This window comes from Balaenoptera musculus, chromosome 19 (assembly GCF_009873245.2).
Source record: "Balaenoptera musculus isolate JJ_BM4_2016_0621 chromosome 19, mBalMus1.pri.v3, whole genome shotgun sequence".
In the NCBI taxonomy this organism is placed as follows: Eukaryota; Metazoa; Chordata; class Mammalia; order Artiodactyla; family Balaenopteridae; genus Balaenoptera; species Balaenoptera musculus.
This window is the reverse complement of record NC_045803.1, coordinates 60,215,500-60,233,884: the sequence shown is the minus strand read 5'-3', so window position 1 is coordinate 60,233,884 and position 18,385 is coordinate 60,215,500. Positions and strand designations below refer to the sequence as shown.

The window sequence follows — 18,385 nt, the reverse complement described above, 5'->3', positions numbered from 1 at the left end:
ATGCTTCCTCCGTCTTCCTGTGTCTCCTGACTGCATCTCCTCTCCTGTGTTCTGCTTTTCCAAGTTGTGCTTGTCGCACAAGTGATTCCTAACCATAGTGGGATGGCCACAGATCAGAGGCTGTGGCATGCGTGGTCCCTGCCCTGTGCGTGATGGGGAGCCCGGGGGCGCTGTGCACATGGAGGCTCAGCGGGGCGTAGTCCTTAGAAAAGTGACTCAGCGGTGGGTTGGTTGAGCCTCTCTGAGCTTCTAGCCACTTCTAAGCTCCGACTGTTTCTGCATATTTTTAGGCTTATAACTCAGGCTTATGGATAAATTTAGATGCATTTTGCTTGGCCTGTTAATATTCAGGATCTTTGTATACACCAGTGTCTTAAAGCCTGAGAAAATATGCAAGTTAACCAGGCTTTATAATCCTGTTACTGTTATTTTCATCCTGCTTTATCTGTGACCTAATAACACATAAACTTAGTTTGATATCTTCTTAAGCTCTACATTTTTGTGATTTTCTATGGAGGTCATTATGGTGGTCAAGCTTAAGTGTCGTGATTTGAAATTGGTATCAAGAATTGGGACTAAATCACTGTGATCAAGATGGTAGACTTACCTTTCCAATAAAATCATTATATACGTGCATGTATACGTTTTAATCACGTGGCTTTAAACTTGAAAGGATAGGTGTTTTCCCGTGCCTTATCTGGACAGAGCTCCTGCAGTGCTCTTCTCATCTAAGCCGAATGACCTGAGTGATGGTTTTCTTGGTTAGGGTGCTGCCTGGATGGCATGGTCTGGAAGCATAGGGAGAAGTTAGCTCATTACAAACAGTGGTGTCTGATTCTCTCACGGAACCTTGTTGAGGAAGGCAGCCCTGAGCAGGCCCGGCATGCTCTTTCCGTCTGGGCCAGTTGGCTTTGCTGACTGTGAAGTCTCTGTTGGTGCACAACAGAAGTGGCCACGGTGACGTGTGTGCTAGTGAGCACCGTCCCTTAGAACTGTGCTCACGGGTGGGCCCGGCGGCCAGGGTTGCCGAGCCTGCTCTCGGGGAGACTGGTTTGGTGAAGAGAATGGCTCGGATCAGAAGCACAAGATCTGGATGGTTTCTGTTAAAATACTGTACGTTTGCGAAATCTGATAGTAATGTTTGAAAGAGTCTTTATGTTTAAAGGATGTCACGGGGAGGAGAGAAGGTGAAGGCAATTACCAGTAAAATAATTATTTACAAGTTTTGTCTTTCTTGCATGCTCTGCCCCCATCGTTCACTTGTAAGCAAATGAGTCTCTCACTGCAACTTTGTGGAAGCGTGGGTAGAAAACGACCATGTATCAGTCTAACTTTGTTGCAAAGCACAAAGAAGTAAGAGGGTTCAAGAGGACCAGCACCCAGGACTTGTGTTATGTAGCCTTCAGTCATCAAGTTTGTTCTTTTCTTGAATACTTGCTGAGCATTAAGTGCCGTGTTAAGTATTTTTTGAGGCCCCGGATTCTCATTGTTCAACAGATTAGTTCATGAAATGAGACATAAAATATCAGCAATACAGGTATCTAAGTACACTAATAGTAAACACGGTTGATAGAAGTTCAGAGGAAAGGGATTTCCAGAGAGGACCTCAGGGCTTGGGGAGGGAACGGAAGGGGTGAGAGAGGACGCTGGGGAACTTTGAATCCTGAAGCCCTAGCCACCAGAGGCCCGTATCCTGCCCGGCAGAGAGCCGACTCCACCCCTGTGGGTGAGGCCAGGAGAGCGCAGGCTGGAGGTAGGCAGGGGTTAGGGGGATGGCTCGCACAGCGCTCCTCTTTCCATGGGAAAGCGTAGAGCCCTGCCGGGAAGCAGGAGTGGTCACCTTTGGTGTGCCCGCTGGGTCTGGATGGACAGGGGTGAGGGCCTTGGTGGCAGCAGAGCTCACCCTGAGCCCCCCTTAGTTTCAAGACCCTGAACTTGGGCGCCCCATGTCCTGGTTCAGCCTTTCTGCCACGGGATGGAGAAAAGGTGTCTGTGGCTGAAAGGTGAGAGGTTGGTCGGGGAGCACTGCGCCCTCGGGGATGTGTCCTAGGTCAGCAGGTGCTTGCTTGTCGCGAAAGCCTCTGTCCAGGGCGGGGAAGAGGCCCTGATGCTCTCCTCCAGAAGCTGATGGGCCTGCATGGGCACTCAGGCCACTTGGGCCGGGACTCAGGCGTCCTGCCCAGCTGGTACCGCCTCCCGAGACTTGAGCCCCACCTCTGTTTCTGTGAAACGCATGGAATCAACAGATCTCATCACAAGTAATTGTACTGACCGTGTCGATCTGGTCACTGTAAAAGGTGTGCAGGCAGGTGGACACGTGTGTGCTCCGAGCTTGCCTGTGGGTCTTGGGTGAATGTGAGAGTTACTCAGTGTTTTGATTTTTGCTAAGTGAAGCATCTCATGGGAACACAAATGTCAGGTGCTGGTATGGTCTCGTGCCAGTTTCTTTCTTTCCGGAGTGGCTGGTTTCCGGCGAGGCCATGTCTCCTGTCGGTGGCTGTGGTGTCGCGCCGTGACCAGGAGGGCAGTTCAGCCTCCCCCCCCCCCCCCCCCCCAATTACGCGCCTGGACTTGGGAACTGTGGTTCCCGTATCCGCAGCTTGCCCTCCTCCTGCTCTCCAGGAAGCCCCTGGGGGGAGCATGGCCGTGGTCGTGGTGCCCATGGCAGGTACAGGTGCCACTTGTCCGCGCATGTGTTTAGGGACCAGAACACGCTCCTGCGGCTGCTGCTGTCAGTGCCACTGCGGCGCGCAGGGCTGGCTCGGAAGGGTTCCGGCGGCCCAGACCCAGGGTTGACATGATGTGGGTGTTGTTTACCTCACAGCCACGTGACTTATTTTGGTGTGATTTTGGAAGTACGGTTTTTCTGTTCAGGCTAACCATTAGCTTGCTTTAGGATCGTGGGAAAGTAAGTGAACTGTTTTGGGTTAGACTGGATGACCTTTGAAGGCCTTCTCCACCCCCACTGTGTGACAGTGCCTGGTCCCCTGCCCGTGATCTGGAGGCGGGGCAGGAGAGCCCTTTATGGTTGTGATGTTGAGGGAGGGCATGGCTGGGACCTCAAGAGTTCATTTCCTGTAGTGAAAACATCGACTAGTTTCTCTGGTCCTCCCCAGGCGTTCATGCGCGTGTGTGTGCACGCGTGTGCACGTGTGCGGAGGAGCGTGCATGAGGCCATTCTGTGCATGACTCTGAAGGTGACTGGGTCGTTCAGGAAAAGTCTAGGGATGGACAGACAGCTCTGGCCGCCTGAGGGTGGACAGCGCATTGTCAGGAGCCCCGGCGTGTGCGGTCTCACAGCACATGTAAAGGTAACATTTTTATTTCACCTTCCGTTTCCCAACACTCCCAGAATCTGAGACAATCATACACACTCTGTGTACAGTTTCAGCAATTACCAGCATTTGGTTCTGTTTCTTCCCCTGCTTGTGTGTGTCTTTGTTTTCCTTCTTTTTAAAAAATTTTTAAATTTTAGTATTTTAAAGTAAATCTGTGATATCATATCACTTTACCTGCACGTACTTCAGTAGTAAGTCTAACAGTTAAAGAGTTAAAACCTTTCCCTTGGTTCTTCTAGTGATGGCTGGTGTGAGCGGCTGGTGTTGGTGATTCTGTCCTTGCAGACTGCTGGTGCTGTGCTGCGGGCCCACCTGGCGGGTGCCGCACCTTCCGCAGACGGTGTGCAGGGCCTTTTCCTTAGACTTCGAGTATTATGGTCTGTCTCGCAATGCACGTAGTTGGTTTTTCCTCATAAGGGTGTGAACTCTAGTGGTAATTTTTCTCAGAACTGAATTTAAAATCTTTTATTTATTTGAGAGTCAGGTGCCATCATTGGTGGTCTTTGTGTTCCTTCAGTTTGCGGCAGGAGTCGGTGGGAGGGGCCCTGTGCTCAGTGCAGACCCTCACTCCTGCCTTTGCGTTCGTGAATCCATCATCCCTCTGGCTTCACCTTTAGAGCTTTAATAGGATTTTTGAAAAAGCGGTTTTCAGTGACCCACCTTTGGCATTGCATATGGCCCGGTTTGTAGGGCGTGGGAATGCCGATGAGACCCCACAGTGGCTGTTGAGCGGCTCCAGGGTGATGGCTGGGCCACATGGCGACTCGGCCCTGCTCCCTGGGCCGGGGGCAGGAGCTGCTGTCCCACGAGCACCCTTAGGCCAGGGAGCGGATCGGACTGCCAGATGTGGCAACAGGCCCTTCGGGAAGCTTCTCCACGTGCGCCCCCACGGCTGTACGCATGTCCTCAGAGCTGCTGTGGGGATGCACGCTGGCCACCCTGGGCTGCAGGTCCTTTCAGCTGAGTGTGCTGAGCCCTGAGAGGAAAGCCTGTGATGGAGCACACAGATGTTTTTCTTTTTTTAAAATCATTTTATTCTGCTTTTCTTTTTTTTAATTAATTAATTAATTAATTAATTAGGCTGCGTTGGGTCTTCGTTGCTGCGCGTGGGCTTTCTCTAGTTGCGGCGAGTGGGGCCTGATATTCGTTGTGGTGCGCGGGCTTCTCACTGCGGTGGCTTCTCTTGTTGCGGAGCACGGGCTCTAGGCATGCGGGCTCAGTAGTTGTGGCTCGCGGGCTCTAGAGCGCAGGCTCAGTAGTTGTGGCGCACGGGCTTAGTTGCTCCGCGGCATGTGGGATCTTCCCGGACCAGGGCTTGAACCCATGTCCCCTGCGTTGGCAGGCAGGTTCTTAACCACTGCGCCCCCAGGGAAGCCTGAGCACATGGGTTCTTGCAAAGGGAGAGAAGCTGGTTTTACTGATTCTAGTGTTTTGACCACCAATCCCTTCTCACCACACCTGACTGAAACGGTCCCTCCCTTTCCCTGCTCTTCCTGACGCTTGCATCTAAACAAGGTTTGCTTTCTCACGCAAGCATGGGCTGAGCCTGGGGGACGTCCCCAGCCTCTCAGAGCTCAAGCCCTCAGCTGGGGCCTGTCAGTGGGGCTGGGGGTTGTGCGCTCGTGGTGCATGGGTGTTGAGATAGGCTGGCTCCTTGTGGCTTGTGTGTGTGTGTGTGTGTGTGTGTTGATTTTCTTGAGATCTTTGTAGAGTCACATGCAAGTGTAGGAGATAACACAGAGAGAGCCTTGTACACTTGGCCTGTTTTCTGTAATGGTAACATTTTGCAAAACTGGACAACATCACAACCAGCGTAGCGTACCGGCTTTGGTCAAATCCTCTGATTTTACTCAGACTGCCTTGTTGTTACCTAGATGTGTGTGTGTGTCCTTGGCTCCCTGCATGCAGCACCGCAGTCAGGACACAAGAACAGCTCCCGTACCACGAGGACCCCCTGATGTTGTTTGTCACCTGTAACCGCTGACCTGCTTCCCATCTCTGGATTTGCCCATAAACGTCCTCTGTGTCTGGGAGCTTCCACGAGCATCGTGTTGTCATTTGTCCGCATCCCGTGTAGCGGCGCCGTTCCTTTTTGTGGCCGAGTGGTAGTTCACCGTGTGGCAGTACCCACATCTCGGTGATCCATTCGTGAGTCGACAGACCCCTGAATCGTCTCCTCCCCTTGGCGACTGTGCACCGTGCAGCTGCGGACACGAGCACACAGGTTTGTGTGTGCGTGTGCGTTTGTCTCAGGCTACACCAGGAGTGGACATGTTGCTCTGCTCTTTGCTGTGACTGGAGCCTTTGGTGGTGAGAGAGTCACGTTCTCTTTGGGGAAGCCCGTGGAGGTTGGGGTCCCTGCGCATCTTGCCGAGTCTGGCGTGGGCTGCCAGGGCCGAGGGGGCTGAGGGAGGCCTGCAGGGGCTCTTCCGCCGGCGACTCGCGTCCTTCTGGAAGACGCTAAGGTGTTCTGCTGCCATCCCGCCACCCCTGGCCCGTGGGTTTCTGTTGCTCTGAATTTTCCTGTTGAGCAAGAAATTAATTTGAGAGCAAGAGAAAGTGCTAAAGAGAAAAGCCTGGACAAGATGTGTGTTGAAAGGGATGTCGGAAGCTGGTTTGAGGGCCTGTTGGTGACACCGCTGAACGCAGGCCTTGTGAACGGAACTGGGAGCCAGGGAAGGGCAGCCCCTTGGTAACAGAGACGTCTGCTGCAGGTGCAGCATCTTCCAGAGAGATCTTCCCATGTGGGGCTCACTGTTGGGCCCCGGGGGGTGCCCAGTAGCAGATGAGGAACATGTAACACACGACAAGTCTGTCTGCTTCCGTATGGATGAAACAGGGAATGTACAGGTGCTCTCTAGCTTTGGATTACTGTTTCAATGTTACTTCCCTCAAAGAGAACTGGCTTTAGTCCAAAATAAGGAGTGAGTAGTAGCGTACGATGTGTGTCTAGGAGGTGTTTTCTAAGAGCTGGACCTGGGGTCTGAGGGAGGTGGCATGGGCGGGTGGCACGTGCACGGCCACCAGACGTCATCAGGACGTTGGTGGGCCGGGAGGCACCCCTGAAGGCAGCGTGCGGGGGCCGTGGGTTGTCTCGGGCAGCCACACATCTGGGAGAGATGGTTTGAAAGCCAGAGCCCTCTCTGGTTTCCTTGGGTTGCCGTGCAGGGCGGTCTCAGGTTTGGCCCCCACGGAAGCTCACTCTGCAGAGCAGGGACCCTGGGCTCAGCCTCGGCCCGTGAGTCTTGGGAGCCCGCACACGCTGGGACCCCAGGGTCGTGTTGGATGTTGGGCCGGGCTGGGTGCTGTCACGGTCCCTGCGCATGGTGCCGGGAGTGAGGTGCTCCTGGCCTTCGGGAGGCCCGCGGTGGCAGTGGGCTCTGTTGGGTCTCCTGGTGGAGGGCCCAAGTGAGGGGGGGACGGCGAGGGATTTGGGCGGCACGCTAGTTGGCCACAGGCCAGTGTTTGTATTTGTGGCCTGAGTTTGTACAGCCAGATTGATAAGGGTGGTTTTCACGTTTGTAACGAGTTGTTCACAATAGCGCAGCTTGCAGAGGGCAAAGGGCCTCCATCTGGCCCTCCCCAGGGTCAGCCTCCTGGGACCAGGCTTGGCATGTGGGGTGCCCGGAGCTGGGTGGCCAGCTCCGGGGACTTGCTTTGTTAAACTGACGTCGTGGGTTCTGTCCCATTAAGTGCCACTGACCTGCCTGTGAGCACGTGCCAACACCCACGTGGCACAGCTGGGAAGGGGCTGGGTTGGGAGCCCCAGTCTTTAGCAAGAGTCTGCTGGTTGCAGGCAAGTTGCAGCTGATTTGTCATGAAGACAGGGTTGTGTTGGGCTCCCCTGAGCACGGTCCCCTGTGTCTGCAGACGCAGAGCGGGAGGAGTTGGGGGCAAGCCCAACGCGCACGAGCTTGGCGTGTTCGGGAAGGCAAGTTCCAGAAAGTCCGGTAGCCTCCGTGCATTGCAGGGTCTCTTGGCCGGCAGACACCCCGCCCTCCCGAGAGGTCACCCCACCTGGGTGGTCTTTCTGCTGGTCCTGCCAGAGGTCACTGCAGCGACAGAAAGCTGGTGGGTTGCCCGGAGTGTCCCCCGAGACCTCTGGGGCCCAGGCGCTGGGGAAGAGGCTCCCTTCCCTCCCTGATGGGCAGGGGTGGGAAACTGGTGGCCTGTTACCCAGACGACGCTGGGGTGTGTGACAGAACTAAGTGTAGGCTGTTTGGTGTATAGAAGTATTGAGCCAGGCTTGGCACAGAGATTGCATGTGAATTTAATAGAATGCAAAGAAAATTTGGGTTGATTTCTCTAAATTCTGGACACAGAGTTGTAGACAATGTAAGCGTGGTTTTTCTTTCTTTCTTTCTTTTCTTTCTTTCTTCCTTCCTTCCTTCCTTCCTTCCTTCCTTCTTTGTTTCTTTCTTTCTTTCCTATTTCAAAACTTTATAAGACTGTCTTATAACCCTTGCCTGGCATTTAAGCATATTAACAAATTTGTACGCATTGTCAAATTACAGGGTAAATTTAGAGATTTTTTCATTCACTGTACAATGCTTCAGATTGTAGAGTGAATGAAAAAAATTAGAATGAAAATCTACCTTTTTTTTTTTTAAGTTTTTAAAAAATTATTTATTTTTGACTGCGTTGGGTCTTTGTTGCTGCACGAGGGCCTCAGACTTGCAGCAAGTGGGGGGCTACTCTTCGTTGTGGTGTGTGGGCTTCTCATTGCGGTGGCTTCTCTTGTTGCGGAGCATGGGCTCTAGAGCGCAGGCTCAGTACCTGTGGCTCGCGGGCTCTAGAGCGCAGGCTCAGTGGCTGTGGCGCATGGGCTTAGTTGCTCCGCAGCATGTGGGATCTTCCCGGACCAGGCCTCGAACCCATGTCCCCTGCACTGGCAGGCAGATTCTTAACCACTGCGCCCCCATGGAAATCCCGAAAATGTACCCATTTCTGACCAGAATTCTTTAGCCTGGAAATATTGTATGTCTTAAATAAATATTGATAGATATGTTTTCCCAACTTGGATTTGGGTTACGTTTGGTGAATATTTATTGTGTTTCCTTTCCTTCAGGCCTCGGTGTTGTGCTTCATTTTGCAACTGTTATCTCTTTGATTTGGTTCTAAGTAGACACGGGATACTGCCCTGGTGCTGCTGGGTGGAGCCGTCTGGTGGTGGGTGCTTCCCTGCTCATGAGGATGCCATGGGATTTGACCTGTGTATAACCAAAGAAGATAACACTTTCAGTGTTTTCAGCCGTAACTATCGGGGTGTGCCCTGGGGCCTGGGCGGGCCTCCGGCGGGGCTCCCCACCTGTGTGGAGAGGGCCTCAGACTTGGAGGAAGAAGGCAAGGCCCGAGGGGGTCTTCACAGGGAAGAGGTGGGTGGGTGGTGCTGAGCAGCGCAGGCAGGGGGCCCAGGCTTGGAATAACTCACTCTGTGCCGTAGTGGGCTGTGAGCCCGACTGCAGAGTGTGTGGCTGCATTGCCCCTGGAGGCATAGCCCAGTGCCCCGAGGCCGGCCACGGGCCTTACCATGCGGGTCAGGCTCTAGGCCAGCTGAGCAGGATGCTGCACTGCCTGGGTCTCTCTTGTGGGAGTTCTTGGTGGATGTGACTCTCCCTCTTCTCTCCATAGCCCCTCGACACACGCACACACACACGCACGCACGCACACACACCCACACACACACACACACACACTCACGGAAAGGGGGCCCTTGTCCATTAGATGAGGCGGCTGAATGTTGGTGACCATGCATGCTCCAGGCTCCATGCAGTTCATTCTGCCCAAGGGTGGCTGTCCCTGGAAGCCTTTTCACTGCCATTCATGCCGTGTTGCTGTTGTACCCAGAGGGGCGGGAATTCTTGGAGCGCCAGCCCTGGCAGGAGGCGGACCCAGGCCTGTGGGCCTTTGGTTTAAGGCACGCAGCTCTAGAGTCTCGTTGCACAGCATAACTGCCGCTCACTCCCGGCGTGTTGGTCAGCTGACTAAAATCCGTGATGCTGCTTTTGGCATCTGTGACACACACTTTGGGATTTTGTAGCTTTTACGCAAAACCGTGGTGAATGCCGTCCCATCTTCCTCTCTGCACCGCTGAGGGTGTGCTGTGCTTTTCATTGTGGGTGTGAAGGTGGATGCAGGTGGCTCTTGCGAAATTACCTTCCAGCTGCACTTTCAGTGTACCCCGTGAGGGGCGGAGGGGCGGACGGTGGCCTTTGTGGCGTAGAAGGCGCTGAAACACGAATAAGTGTTCTGGTGGCCTGGCCTCGGGGTGTGGGCTTAGTGGACCGTCCAGACGTTGGACCCGAGGGAGGAGGTGGGAGGCCCTTGGCAGGGAAGGTCTGGTGCGGTGTCCACAGCAGCGGGCTCCTGGGTGATCTTATTTGGTCTTCGCTGAAAATAAAGAATCCCGAGCCCTTGGCGCCTGGCACTCGCTTCCTGGCGGCACGGTGGTGTGTGTGGGCTGCGCCCGTGGTCTGGTCTCTAGGCTGTGTTTTCCGGAGGCGTCCTCGAGGGAGGACGCGGGCAGTGGCGCTGTGGGGACCTCGGGGCGCGTGGCGCAGAGGACGCGTGGAGAAGAGCTCGTGTGTGGGACACGGGACTCCTGTCGTCGCCCAGCCCTCCTGCCTGTGGACGGACAGCTGGGCGGGTGTTGTGTCGCAGGTGGAGGGGGTGCCGTCTGCTGCCTGTGAGGGTCACGCACATCCGGTCACCGTTGTTTCCTTATATGCCGTGTTTGGTCGTCTGCGGTATTTTGGAGAAGCAGAGTTGATGGCACCTGCATCCTCATTCAGCTGGCCGTTCTTGTGTGTTTTGCTAGCAGAGGTTTAAATGGCTGTGAACAATGTTCCAGAATCTTAGTCTAAAAAAAGGAGGGGGGCGCAGATACTAACCCTAAAAGTAAAACTCTCAGAGAGACATGGAGTTTGCTGCCTCAAGGAGGCTGCCATCCAGGCCTGCCGCGTGCTCTCCAGTGTCGGCCGCGAGCGCCCGTCTCAGGGGCAGAGCGCGCCTGGCACTTTTGATGGCTGTGAAGTTGGCTGCAGGTGGCACCCTGTGTCCAGGAAGCTAAGCTGGCGATTGACCCGGGAAAGTGCCGTGGTGTCAGGCCGTCTGGTTGTCCATTGTCCGAGGCTGCCCGTCTTCTTCACCCTCTGGGGCTTTCAGAGCATTACCCTCTGAGACCCGCAGGGAGCGAGCGAGCATGGGTGTCAGCGGGGGCGGGGTGGGGGTGGGGGGGCGCGTGGCGCCCTCCCAGCACAGAAGCCTCTGGGCCTGGCTGCTCTTGCCTTAAGAGATGAAGTTTAGAGAATGTCCACGCAGGTGCCCCCGCCGGTCCCCCGGCTGGTGAAGCCAAGGCAGCTCCAGGTGCTGCGTGTTCTGACCTTTCTGAACACCCACTTCAGCTGAAACAGAATCTCTGCGCGAGGCCCGCGGGAGCAGTCGTTACGGGAAGGTCTTACCCAGCTCTTACCCAGGTGCCGGTGACGAACCCAGCGTGGAAACCCGGTACCAGTGGCCGAGGCACACCTGCACTGCCGCCTGCGCCGTTGCTGCGCTGCACACACGTAGAAGCAGGAAGCGGGTGTGGGTGACGTGAAACCCGCGCTGATGTGGCTAAGATCTCGGCCCTTCATAGTGACCCGTGGCGAGAGGTTAAAAGTTGCATCTGATCCCTCAGTTTCTTCGTCACTAAAACCAGCGATGGGCAGGGGTGGGGGTGGCGGTCTTTGGGACCCAAGGCTGTGGATGTGCTTGTCCCTGGTGGTGTTCGAGGAGGGCACATAGCTCTGGGCGCCTTGCCTGGAGAAGCCCCGGGGGCCTGTGACTGTGGGAGTGGGCCTGGTCTCACGGGAGGAGAAGGACTAGCCACAGGACCGGTTTTTGTTTTGGTTTTTGTTTTAACGTTTATTTATTTATTTGGTTGCACGGTCTCTTAGTCGCGGCATGCAGGATCTAGTTCCCTGACCAGGGGTTGAACCAGGGCCCGCCGCATTCGGAGCGCGGAGTCTTACCCACTGGGCCACCAGGGAAGTCCAGAGGACTTTTTTTTTTTTTTTAATTTATTTATTTATTTTTATTTTTGACTGTGTTGGGTCTTCGTTTCTGTGCGAGGGCTTTCTCTAGTCGTGGCAAGCGGGGGCCACTCTTCATCGCGATGCGCGGGCCTCTCTTGTTGCGGAGCACAGGCTCCAGACGCGCAGGCTCAGTAATTGTGGCTCACGGGCCCAGTTGCTCCGCGGCATGTGGGATCTTCCCAGACCAGGGCTCGAACCCGTGTCCCCTGCATTGGCAGGCAGACTCTCAACCACTGCGCCACCAGGGAAGCCCCCAGAGGACCATTTTTAAAGATAGATGTCAGAAGTTGAGCGTAGTAATGATGCCTGACTTGTGTTATAAAGGACTTCCTGCTTCTCGTTACTTTCACTGCAGTGTTCTTCTTCTTCTTCTTTTTTTTTTTTAACAGATTCATTTATTTTTTTGGGTGCGTCGGGTCTTCATTGCTATGTGCAGGCTTCCTCTAGTTGCTGGTGCGCGGGCTTTTTCTTGTTGCGGAGCACGGGCTCTAGGTGTGTGGGCTTCAGTTGTTGTGGCGTGTGGGCTCAGTAGTCGTGGCACATGGGCTCTAGAGTGCAGGCTCAGTAGTTGTGGCACAGGGGCTTAGTTGCTCTGCGGCATGTGGAATCTTCCCGGACCAGGGATCGAACCCGTGTTCCCTGCATTGGCAGGCGGATTCGTAACCACTGTGCCACCAGGGAAGTCCCATCACTCCAGTGTTCTTTACAGAAAGAATAGAAAGGAAGGTTGCCCTGAATGGAGCCTCCAGCTTGGCGAGCAGGAGAGGGCTGCTGGGGGAGGGTGGGGTGTCGTCGGCCCCACCCCAGGACCCCCCTCCCCTGGAGTGCCGGCCAGGCTTGCTCTCTGCTCTGCCCTCCCAGATGCTGCCACAAGCAGGAACAGCCGTGGGCCCTCCCCACAGAGGGGTCCAGGGGGCTGGCTGCGGTGACCCCCTGGTTCACTGTCACGGGCATGGCCCCTTCCTGCCTCCTGTGCAGGGGGTCACCCTGGTGAGGACCTGGGGCCGGAGGGCCTGGGCGTGGGTACGGCAGGCCTCTGCCTGGCGTGTGTGCTCCCCCGCTGAGCAGGAGCGGGCCATCCGCTGGGGGTGGGGGGGAAGGAGGCGGGCCGGGATGGGCTGTGATGCCAGCGGCTACAGACGGCCCCTTGTCATCCCCTCTGCTGTGTGTCTCTGTGGGTTTGACACTTCCAAGGACCTCATATCCGTGGAATCTTATAGTATTTGTGTTTCTGTGACTGGCTTATTTCACTGAGTATAATGTCCTCAATGTTCTGAAGTCTGTGTGGTAGCATATTGCAGAATTTCCTTCCTTTTTAAGGCCGAATAATGAATATTCCATTGTAGAGATAAACCACATTTTTTTCCATCCATTCATTTGTCGATGGACACTTGGGTTGCTTCCATGTTGTGTTTGACTCTTGTGAGTAATGCTGCTGTGAACATGGCGGAGCAAATATCGCTTTGAAACCCTGCTCTCGTCTGGGGGAGGGTGTATGCTCAGAAGTGGAATTGCTGGGTCACATGGTAATTCTCAGTTGCACTTTTTGAGGACTTGCCATATTGTTTTGCACAGCAGCTGTACTGTTTTACATTCTCGCCAGCAGTGTACCAGGGGTCCAGGAGTTGACCCCTTGGAGATGATGGCTGAAGGGCCTCGGAGCAGCCCTGGGAGGTGACACCCTGGCTTCTCTTGACATTTATTATGTGCAAAATGTCCTTTTGGGGAGGTCCCCAAAATTGCGCTGTACCTTTTTCACAGAGCTGGCACTTGCATCAGCAGTGTCGTTCTGGGAACGTGCTCCTTACTGCATCCTGGCTGTAAGGCCTGTTCTGCTCCTTCCAGCTTCCTGAGCTTGTTTCCTCTTCTGACCAAGGTCAGCTGACATCCAGTGTCCCCGGGTCCAGTCGATGGCGGCCTGGGAAGCCTGTGCTCATCACTGGAAGTTTCCATTTCACTCCCTTCACAGGAGACGTCTCATGTGGACTTGTTGAGAATCAATAATAAATAATTTTAAAAAATTCACCACAGACTGTTATTTGCAATCTATAATGTCATATTTTTAAAAAGGTAAGGATCAGAAACTTGAGAATAAAAAAAATACTGTGCTTTGTTAGTGAAAAGCAGCCCCAGCTCATGGTAAGGTTTTCAAAATGCTTTTGCAGTCATCTGTTTGCTCTCTGCAGTAGTAACGTGAGGGGCCTTGAATTATTTATTAAAAGCTCACCACACAGGCTCACACTGGCTGCGTCCCTCTGGTGGGTGGGGACATCCCTCCAGTGGGCGGGGTCAGTCTGGCTCTCGTCTTTGCCCTGAGCCTGCCCCTCTACTCCGGGCCAGTGCGCACCAGCTCCGGTGCGGAGGGATTAGGCAGGAGAGGCCTCGCCGCTTCTCTGGGTTCCGTTTCTTGTGATCTTGGGCAAGTCACGGATCTCCCTGCTGTGGATGAGAATGATCTGTGTTCCCTGTCTCCTTCTTTCTTGGGGTTATTTAATGGCTCCACGAGACAGTTCCACAAGGGGCCTTGCCTCCCATTGAGTGGAGCATGAGTGCTCATTGTGAATGGGTCCTTAAGAAACTACCCACCCTCAGTGTGTCTCTGCTTATTCCAAGACTAAGTAAAAATAAGCATCTTTGCTTTTTCTTTTGTTCATTATGGAACAAAACAAAAACAAACCTCTGCTTTTAAAATACCACAAGTGGGAAGAGAAACTTTGCTTTTTAAAATCCCGGAAGTGGGACCGTCAGCTCTTCCCTGCTGTGGCTGCTCCTGTGTGTGTGATCCTTGCAGGTTTGCTGAGGGTGGCAGCAAGACCCGCTTGGGCTGAGAGGAAGCTGGGAGCGGGCGAAAAGGTGGGAGTCCGCTGCCCCTCGCTCCTCATTCAGATTTGGTGCTGGCCTTGGGGTCACGGGCAGCTACACACACAGCCAGTGTCCATCTGCCTGGGAAGACTTGGTAACCTTTAGATTCTTCTAACGTTGTTAGATGGAAACAAACTGCGACCCCGAGCTTTCCTTCATGTATTCTAGTGCGTCTGCAGTGCGTTGCTCTCTGAACCCCCTGCAACTCTGAGGGTCCATCCCCCGCTGCCCCCTCCTGCCATTGGGGCTTTTCATTCTTAAAGGGGGTAGAACGGACCTTGCCATGTCACCCCGCCACACCTAGATGACAGAACAACTGCAGATGGATCAACCACCTGGTTCCTGCAGCCCCGCGGTGGGCTGCCCGGGCCCCCACCCGGCTCTCTGTCCGAGCTTGTGGTGGCCCCGGCACCGTCCCTGGTGATGGGGCTGCTGGGGCAGGAGACCGGCTGCCTCACCGGGTCGGTGCCGCTCGGCCCGGCTCCGCCTGCTGAAATACTGACCGTCTTCAGCCTCTTAAGCATTTGGTGACTTGTCTAATATTCATGAAGTCATGAAGTCATTTCTCAGAGTTTCCTTTCACTTAAATTCAGAGGGAGCAGGCAACAGGACGCTGTCACATCCGAGGGTGAGATATCTTGCTTCAACAAGAGCATTTTTTTGTTTGCCGCACGTAAGGTTAATTCTTGAAGATGCAGGCCTCGCAAGACGTGTAGGAGCGGAGGTGTGTGTTTCAGCCGCTGTGCCACGTATTCCTGAAAAGCAGTGTAATGACGCAGCGGGTGGACCGTGAGGGCGGGGGTGGCGCGGGGCCCCTGCCTGTCCTTACAGAGGGGCGCCCAGCTGAGGAGGCTCCGCCCGGCCCCCGCACACCCTGCCGGCCTGGCAGCGCGCTCAGGGCCTTGTTCTGGTGTCGCAGTGCTGCCGGGTGTGCCGTTGTGTTGGCCGTGTGTCTGTCGGTAGAAGCGCTGCCTGGAACCAGCTCCGTCCGGTTGCCCGGGGCTGGTGTTCGTCTGTGAGGAGCCTTCCTGCTAGCGCTGACAGACCCTTTGAGATGCTCTTTAGAGACAGGTAGAAGCTTCCTGTTTACTTTCTCTTGTTTTATAGTTTTATGTCTGTGTTCGCATGAAGTGAATAAACCCTGTAACGGTAGTATTTCCATACTTAAGGTTTAATCATTCCACCTCCTTCCTCCAAACTTGCGATTAGAGGTAAGCTGGTTCCGATGGTCCCCTTTGCTGAGCAGCCGCAGGGCGTGAAAGAGGCTTGGGGTCCGGGGGCGGGATGGCAGTGGCCACCCAGCGGGCTCCTCTGAGCGCGTGGCACCCCGTGCGGCCCAGCGGGGCTCGACGTGCAGGCTGGGTCATCCGGTGGACGGGCCACCACGGGAGGCGTCCGTGCTGAGAAGTGGCGTGGCCGGAGCTGGGCTTTCCGAAGATCAGCTGCCGTGTGGTCCGGACAGGTGGGGCAGAGGTGGCCCCGGCCACAGCCCCGGGGGGAGGTGGTGGCGTGGCTGTGCGGTGTCGGCGGGGCGGCCCTGATCACAGGGCGAGGGGCCGCGGGCGCCGGGGCTCTGCTGAGGTGCGCGGTGGCCCGCCTGTCACAAGGCCCTGTCTCTTTGACCCAGCCATCTCTAGGGACCCTCGTCTCATGGTTATTTTTGAAGAAGGTAACAGCTTTGCTGAGATACAGTCGGCACACCACACAGCCCCGCCTAGCCTCTGTGTCCCCACGGCTGCCTCGCCACCTCAGCAAGAAGCCGCGCCCCTTGGTCATGGCCGCCCACCCCCCTCCCGCCCTCGGCAAGCCACTCATCTGCTCTCCGTCTCCGAGGATTTGCCTCTTCTGGACCCTGGGTGTGCTGGAATCATACACTCTGCTACCACGGAGAAACACGCACGTGTGCACCTGGGCACGTGTCAGGAATGCGTTGTCTGTGATGGCAGAATCACGGGAAGAACCCAGATGTGCGGAATGTAACTTGCAGACACGTTAAAGAGATTATATCTGATGTTTCATTTAAAAACTGTGGTCTGATCTTGTTTAAGTGAGACTGCATGTGTGCTCATAGCACCAGCCATTCACCTGCTGAGCTGAGAGAGGCGGCCTCCTTCCCAGCCCCCCAGGCCTCGGCCGGGCCTCTGCTGTGCCCCGGACCCCGGCTCCCGCTCCTATGGAGCTTCCAGGAGACCCCCTCCCCTCCCCAAGCCCCCTGCTTGTCGCTGGAGGGCTGAGCGTGGAGTGCACATGGGCACGCAAGCTGCTGTCCTTTCCCCTTCTTTACCGAATCCTCCAAACCCACTGTGCTGCCAGCTACACCCTGTTTCTTTGCTCCCCTTCACAGCAAAAGTCCTCTTAAAGAGGTGGTTGGACCTTTGTCTTCAGAGCCTCTCCTGCCCCCGCTCTTTGAGTGCTTTGTTGAGACACAGTTTAAATACAACGAAATGCACCAGTTTTAAGTATACAGTGCACAGAGTTTAACAAATCATTGGAGCCATGTTCCTACCACCACAATCCTGACGCAGAAATCTCTATCATCCCGAAGTGCCTCTTCAAAGCCAACACCTTCGTCCCATCCCCTGGGCCCAGGAAACGACTGGTGTGCTTTGGTCACTATAGGTTTTCTTTCTCTAGACTTTGCTGTGAACGGAACCACACTGCTCCATTCATCCTTCCACTCAGCGCCCATCCCATGGGTTCCACGCAGCACCTGTCTGTCTACAGACATTGCACTGTTTCCAGTTCTTACCTGTTACAATCAGAGCTGCTGTGAACAGTTGTGTACAGACGCTGTGCCTGTGTTTTCCTTTCATTTTGGTTGTTGCTCAGAGCTGGGATTTCTGGTAGGGGAATGGTTAACTTTTAAAGAAACTGTCAAACTTTTTCTAAGTGACTGTACAATTTTGTGTTTCCACTGGCGGTGAATGAGAGTCCGTCCAGTTGCTCTGTAGCCTCACCGTCACTGGGTATGGTCGTTCTTTCTAATTTTGGCCATTCTAGTGGTATCCTGTTGTGGGTTTAATTTCTGTTTTCGTAATGACAAATGATGTTGACTGTCTTTTCTTGTGTGTGTGTGTGTGTGTGTGTGTATGTATGTGTGTTCCTTGTATGCTGTTTTGGTGAAGTATCTATTCCTTCATATCAATTTTTTTGGTCCATTTAAGAACTGGGTTGTCTTACTGAGAATCCTCTATAATTCTATACTTTAGAGAGTTCTTTATATATTTTAGACAGAAGTCCATTACCAGGTTTATGTCATGCAAATATTTTCTCCCAGTTTGTGTCTTGTCTTTTCAATCTCTTAAGTATCTTTTGAAGAGCCAAAGTTTTAATTTTAGTCCAAGCTAAATAACAGTTTTTTTCCGATACTTCATGCTTTTGGGGTCTTAAATCCTTGTCTAACCCAGTGTCACAAGATTTTCTCTTATGTTTTCTTCTAGAAGTTAGGTAGTTTTGGCTCTTATATTCAGTTCTACAATCCATTTTGAGATCCTTTTTGTGTAAGGTTAAAGGGTTTTTGTGTTTGTTCTTTGTTTTGCACGTGACGATATCCAGTTATCCCAGCACCGCCTGCCGACCAGCCGGCTGTTTGCCACGTGGTGGCTGTACCTTTACTGAAGATTAGCTGCGTGTATATGTGGGTCCACTTCTGGGCTCCCCATTCTGTCCCACTGATCTGCACATCAGTCCTTAGGTCAGTGTTACACCGTCCTCATGACTGTAGCTTTGTATTAAGTCTTGAAATGAGGTAGTGTACGTCTTTCCACATTGCTCTTTTTCAACATTGCTGAGGCTACGCTGTGTGCTTTTCTTTTCCATGTTCATTTCAGAATCAGGTCATCAGTTTCTACCAAAAAAAAAAAAGTCAGCTTGGATTTTGATTGAAGCTGTGTTAAGTCTGTAGATCAGTTTGGAGAGAATCAGTATCTTAACAACATGGAATGTTACGTGTAGAGAGGACTTGCACATATTTTATCCCTAAGTAATTTTGGGGTGCTATTGTAAGCGTCTTGCTTTTTTAAAATTTCAATTTTCTAATGTTTGTTGGTACTGCATATACATATAATTGATTTGTTTTTTTTTTTTTTTTTTTGCAGTAGCGACCTGTTT

At 53.7% G+C, this 18,385-nt stretch overlaps 1 protein-coding gene across 12 annotated transcripts in view; it reads left to right on the top strand.

Annotated features, from left to right (window-relative positions):
• ANKRD11 (ankyrin repeat domain 11) overlaps positions 1-18,385 on the top strand; it is a 164,886-nt gene that overhangs the window by 91,017 nt on the left and 55,484 nt on the right. The window lies entirely within an intron of this gene.